The sequence below is a fragment of the Chrysochloris asiatica genome, unplaced genomic scaffold, assembly GCF_000296735.1.
Source record: "Chrysochloris asiatica unplaced genomic scaffold, ChrAsi1.0 scaffold00056, whole genome shotgun sequence".
Taxonomy (NCBI): Eukaryota; Metazoa; Chordata; class Mammalia; order Afrosoricida; family Chrysochloridae; genus Chrysochloris; species Chrysochloris asiatica.
In genome coordinates this window covers 13,248,253-13,255,284 of record NW_006408574.1, presented here as the reverse complement: position 1 = coordinate 13,255,284, position 7,032 = coordinate 13,248,253, and the positions used below count along the sequence as shown (strand labels likewise).

The 7,032-nt window shown below is 38.7% G+C and overlaps 1 pseudogene; it reads left to right on the top strand.

Annotated features, from left to right (window-relative positions):
• Positions 1 to 1,034: 1,034 nt before the first annotated feature.
• Positions 1,035 to 7,032, top strand: part of LOC102817646 — a 195,058-nt pseudogene continuing 189,060 nt past the window's right edge.

Sequence of the window (7,032 nt, the reverse complement as noted above, 5' to 3'; positions counted from 1 at the left end):
AGTTTGAACTGCTGACCATGTAGTTCAAACCGACCTTGTGGTCCAGTGTTTATTCTACAGCACCACATCAGAATTCCCTTCATCACTATGTCTAGTCACAAGTTATTTCAGAGATAATGACCCTGCTTTACTTCTATCCCTCACATCACATGCAAGCTCCTCTTCTGAGAAACTCTAACCTACAAATCAGAAGGTTGACATTTTGAAACCACCCAGAGACACTGTGAAAGAAAGGTCTAGCAAGCTGCTTCTGAGAGATCAGAGCCTTGAGAACCCTTCATGGCAGTAATACTATGCACACATGGGGCCATTATGAACGGGAAGCCACTCCATGGCAGCTGGTTTGGCTTGGAATTCTGGGAAATGTAATTCTCAACTTAGTCAATATAACAATAAAACATCTACTATAATAAAAATGAAGGAGCTCTGGTAGCATAGTGGTTACGAATTGGGCTGCGAACCACAAGGTCAGCAGTTCGAAACTATCAGGTGTTCCGAGGGAGAAAGATGAGGCGTTCTGCTCCGGTAATGATTTACAGCCTCGGAAACCCTGTACAGGGTCGCTATGAGTCGGAACCGACTCCACAGCACATAACAACAACAACAAATAATAAAAATGAAGGAGCTCTGGTAGCGTAGTTGTTACGAATCGGGCTGCTAACCACTAGGTCAGCAGTTCCAAAGCACCAGCTGTTCTGCGGGAGAAAGATGAGGCTTTCTGCTCCCATAAAGATTTACAGCCTTGGAAACTCTGTACAGGGTCGCTATGAGTTGGAACCGACTCCATGGCACATAACAACAACAACAACATAATAAAAATGACAGAGATGAATGAGACATGGTGTAACAGAAAGGCTGAGGCTAGAGCCAGAAGAGGAGGTTGAGAAAGAGCAGTCAGTGAGCTATCAAGAGATTCATGAGGGTCTTAGGTACCACAGCAGAAGGTACCTCACAAGAATGACTCATCAACTCTGTTAAATGGGGGTTTCTGATCAACAAAATAAAGTTCAAAAGGGGCCATAGGATTTGAAAACATGGAGATCAATGTTGACCTCCAGGTAAGTGGAGGGTTGTTGATGACCTTGAAGTGGAAAAAAAAGCTAGTTTTGCAAGGAGCTTCACTATAAAAAGAGAGAAATTAAATATTATCAATGGAAACAGTGTAGGTGACGGAAGTTTTTCTTTATTTTATGGTTTTTAAAATACAGGAACTATTAGACTATTCTTGTATGTTGATTAAGTATAGAGGAAAGTTTGATGATGTTAGAAATGAGGGGACTAACTGGATGTGAGCAAAGTCCTTGAGAAGAAAAGGGAAATGGATTCATCACTCTGCCAGGAGGGGAGTCAGTGTACATGGAAAAAAAAAAAATGCAGGTTGACAGGCTGACTTGTGCATGAGCAGATGAACTCTTGCCTTTCTCATTTCTGCTATAGTCTCGGTGAAATAAAAATGAGCATCATTAGGTGGTAATGACAAGGGGAGGGGGTGTTAGAAATTTGAGGAAAGAAGTTGTCTTGGAAAATGAAAGATTAAGTTGATTTCAGGAAGTGTAGTTGCATGCTTGGTAATGCTTGGGCTGCACTTAAGATCTGTGAACATAAATTTAAATTGAGACCAGTCATCCTTTTATGTGATCTTCTGCAACCCTGTCTGCTGCTCTGTGCAAGAGTGGATTTGCCCTTGTCTTAATCTGAGCAGGTTTTCTTTCTCTCCACCATAAACAAAGCATTTTCACATTAATTTAAATCCTAATTGTAATCATGGTCAAGTATAGATGTACCTTTCATATAGGTATACTTGAACCAAGAAAGGAAGATCAGAACCACAGGTTACTTTCTCCACCTCTTTGGGACCGGATGATCATCATTCTCTGTGTTTTGTTCTTTTCTCTTCTACTTTAATATTTTCTCTTTCTGCCCTTTTTGGTACACATAACAGAAATTATTGTTCCAGCCCAGGCTACAGTAGCCTCCCAGCTCAAAAGCCTAGCAATGGGTAACTAAAAGCTCTGTGTATAAATTCTAGGTTACTAAGCAGAAAAACCAGATTAACCTAGCTTGGGCCAGCCCTTGGGAAAGAAATCTCCTAGGAAAAAAGTATACAGAGAGATGAATTGGATTAACTGGTCCAACTCCTAAACTCCTCGACAAGAATAATGTGGTAAGGTCGTGAAAATATATGACTGATTCAAAAATCTTTAGTGTTTCAGAAAGGAAATAGTGAACTAAATATATATTTTCTAGAATTATCTGTAAGTAGGGAAATGCATTTTAAAGGTGGGAGAAGTAATGGAATAAAGACTTCTGCTTTCTTGTGAGTCCCAGTGGACTTCCAAACTTGCATAAAAACATTTGAAAAAGATATGGAATAACTGTGGTAAGTAAAGAAGTAAAAGTAGCTAAAAGATGAGGCAGGAATCAACAATGAAGGTGTGTTATTTTAGCAAAGTTCTGAGTAGCTCTTGAGGATCAGACAGGTTTAAGAGTGAACAGTATATGTCTGTTTGCACACTGAAGAAGATTCTTGTGCTATACACACTTATAGAAGAATATGAAGGGGCTTCAGAAAGTTCATGGGACTATTCCATTATCTCTCCATTCCATTTTTTCACAAACTTTTTGTAGCCCCCTCATTTATCTTGGGTTGATTTTTTTTTTTTTCAAATACAAATGATTTAAGACAGTTGCCTTGTTCTTGCCTTGAGTTTTGATTTCAATAAGAGTTCACATGCTACATTAGAAACACCACACTTGGTTCTATGGCTAAGTCTTGACTTGGTCACCCATCAGCTGTATCATCTTCACTCATCTGTCTTAACCTTGGTAGAGCATATATTCCCGACTTCCTACAATTCTAAAACTTATGATTCAAAGAACTTCTTGAGAGAATGGTTCTGGAAAAGTTTTGTCTTCTGGCTGCCTCATGAGTAGTCATAATTAAATATGTCCAATGGACTTTGACTCAGTGGCCATGAGATTGTTTTTTGGTATGGACTTTGGGTAGAATAGTTTATGACTTTAACACTCATATCCCCAGTTCACAGCTAATTTAGTGCTCTGTTACATCTAGCAATCTCCAACCAATAGAACAACCCAGAAGACTGGTGGAGGCAGCCAGTGTTTATAATGTAGTTCGTGAATGAACAGTGAAGGTACACTGGGAGAACACCTACAGTTGACTTATGGGACAAAAATATGTGTTTAGGAAGGATTTTTCTTTCTTTGCTAAAAAACAAGTATCTTGTTTTTTACTGCAAATATTTCCTTGCTCACTATTTTGTTTTTTACTGCAAGTGTTTCTTTGCTCAGTATCTTGTTTTTTACTGCAAGTATTAAAAGTAGTTATAATAAGAAATCTTTCTCCCAGTACCAGTGCATGAAAGGAGACTTGTTAGCAGGCATAATACTGGTGTAACACATTGATTCCCTAAAGTATACAAGAATCAAACAAAGATACTTTAGGGTTTCCAAAAATGTGGCTTGGAGATGGCTATTGGAACCCAAAATTCTCAAAGAAGCATTTCTTTACACTACCATTCAGAATTGCAGACATACAAGTATACCAGGTTGTTTTCCCTTTTAAATGAAAAATGTGATTCCCCAAGATACATATGAAAAGCAGACCATATGTACTTTGAAAAGACTAATTTATCATCTTGTCTACAATCAGATCCAAAACCCTGTCTGCTCAGTTAACTATGCTATTATTGAAGAGAATCAGGGTAAACCAGTGCCTAAACTTGCCTCAAGACTATAACTTCAAGTTAGGAATCACCTACTTGCCAGCCCTTCTCCTGACTCAAGGCTGGTAAAGCAATTAGGTATCAGAGTTTTCATGGAATGTGCTCTGAAACATGTAAAATGCTGTTCAGGAGTAATTTGGTATTACTTAGACAGATGTGGCCAGTAAACCTCATCTGGGTTAGAGTCAGAAGACATACGAGAAAGACCTAACTCAGGACTGATAATCACAGTCTTGAAAGGTATGTTCCCTGGAAGAGAGCCAAGGTCCTGAGCAACAAGGAACTGGAGAGTTCCAAGAACACTCCATCATTGTGGTAACCAAGGAATGTGCTGAAACATTGGATGGATGTCCCAATCTGCTTTAGGATCTAGAGAAAAGTGGAGCAATAATGTAAACATTTGTTAAAAATGACTTGAATGAGCTGATACATGATCTAAAAATACAGGTAGGCCTCCTGCCAGTCTCCAGTACATATAGAAATAATGTCACAGACAACTATAGCACAGCAAAATGGAACTAATGACCACAAAGCAAGGTATGATTTTTCTTCTGTGATCTAGAGTCCATGCACTGGAAGAGCCACCTCCATACAGGTGAAGATCATTATTATGCATTACCAACTAGAGAAAGTCCTTTTATAATACTGGCGTAGAGGCACAGATCTTCCAACATTAAAAAAAAAAAAAAAAAAGTTTCCAATAAACTCTAAACATGGACCAAACAGGAAGAACACTCTAATGACAATGATGATAAAACAGGGCTGTAAACTCAGACCAATGAGTCTATTTCAGACGTGGCCTCATGGAAGAACCAATTTTCACAAACCTGAAGGAAATACACGTCTAACTTTGTGACTGTCTAACATTTCATGGGCAGGGTTGGAAGGGAGAGAATAAAGTTTTTCTGGTCATTGTTAGTGTTAGATGCCATTGAGTTGATTACAAATAATTTTGACCCCATAAATTACAGAGTAGAATTGCTCCATAGGGTTTTATTGGCTGTAATCAAAATGGAAATGGATTACCAGCTCTTTCTTCTGCAATGCCACTGGGTGAGTTCAAACCATCTATGTTTAAAGGAGCTCTGGTAGCGTAGTGGTTATGAATCGGGCTGCGAACCTTAAAGTCAGCAGTTCGAGACTACCAGCCGCTCCACAGGAGAAAGATGAGGCTTTCTGCTCCCATAAAGATTTACAGCCTTGGAAACCCTGTACAGGGACGCTATGAGTCGGAACCAACTCGACGGCACTTAACAACAGCAACAACAACAACAATGTTTATGTTAGCAGTTGAGTGCAAACAATTTGTGTCACCTTAGGATCTTTATCTGCCCTTCAAAGGACAGATATGACAAATCCAAGTATTATAATGAAATTTACAAAAGACCTAGAGTTAGAAAACCAAAAGAGAAGAATATGCTCAGCATTTCTCAAGCTGAAAGAAGTGGAGAAATAATTCAAGCCTTGACTTGAAATATTGAAGGATTCTATGGGCAAAATATTGAATGATGTAGAAAGCATTAAAAGAAGATGGAAGGAATATACTGAATCACTGAACCAAAAAGAAATACTCAATGTTCAGCCATTTCAAGAGACAGCATGTGATCAAGAGCCAATGGTATTAAAGGAAGAAGTCCAATGTACACTGAAAGCATTGGCAAAAAACAACATTCATAGAACCGATGGACTACAAATTGAAATCTTTCAACAAACTGATGTAGCACTGGAGGCCCTCACTTATCTAAGTCAAGAAATTTAGAAGACAGCTACCTGGCCAACTGATTGAAATAAATTCATATTGTGTCCATTCCAAAGAGAGGAATGGAATACAGAAATCATACGACAATATCATTCATATTGCATTCAAGTAAAATTTTGCTAAAGATAATTCACAAATGACTGCAATAATAGTGCATTGACAAGGAACTCCCAGAGGTTCAAGCTGGCTTCAGAGGAGGACATGGAATGAGAGATATAATTGTTGATGTCAGATGGATCTTAACTGAAAACAGAGAATATCAGAAATATTTTTTACCTGTGCTTTATTGACTATGCAAAGGCTTTCACTTGTGTGGATCATGACAAGCTTTGGATGGCATTGTGGACAATGAGTATTCCAGGACACTTTATTGTAACAATAAGGAACATATCCATAGATCAAGAAGCAATCATTTGAACTGAACAAGGGGACACTGAATGGTTTAAAATTAGGAAAGCTATGTACCAGGGTTGTATTCTTTCACCATACCTATTTAAGCTGCATGCTGATCAAATAATCCAAGAAGATGGATCATATGAAGAAGAACATAGCATAGGATTGGAGAAAGACTAATTATCAACATGTCATAGGAGATAATAATACAACCTTGCTTGCTGAAAGAGAAGAGGACTTAACACACTGATGAAGATAAAAAAAACCCACAGCCTTCAGTATGTGGTGTACCTCAATGTACAGAAAACAAAACCCCTCACCACTGGACCAGTGGATAATATCATGATGGAGGGAGAAAACATTGACATTCTCAAAGATTTCATTTTGCTTAGATCCACCTACAACAATCATGGAAGCAGCAGTCAGGAAATCTGTTGCATAAGACCTCTTTAAAGTGTTCAAGAGCAAGTGTCAGTTTGAGGACCAAAGTGTGTCTTACCCAAGCCATGGTATTTTCAATACCTCATATGCATGTGAAAGTTGAACAGTGAATAAGGAAGACCATAGAAGAATTGATGCTTTTGAGTTATGGTGTTAGAGAAGTATACTAAAAGTATCATGGACTGCCAGAAGAACAAACAAATCTTTCTTGGGAGAATTACAGCCAGAAAGCTCCTTAGAAACCAGATGGTAAGACTTCATGTCTCATACTTCAGACCTATCATTAGGAGGAACCAGACCCTGGAGAAGGACAGCATGCTTCGTAAAGTGAAACATCAGCAAAAAAGAGAAACACCCTCCACTCCCACCCCCACCCCCAATGAGATGGATTGGGCTCAAGTGTACCAATGATTGTGAGGATGGTTGTGTTTCATTCTGTTGTGCATAAAGTCACTGAGTCAGAACTGATTTGACTACACCTAACATCAACCTGTGTGGCACTGTGGGTTAATGTGCTGGACTACAAAATCGGTTTGAACCACAAGGTCAGTGGTTCAAGCTCACCAGCCACTTCTCAGAAACCCTATATGGGTCAGAACTGACTCGCCATACTTAACAACAACAGAGAATAAGAATAAGACAGATTTTTCTTCTCAATGTCTTCCTTCTTTCTTTTCTTTTCTTTCTTTCTTT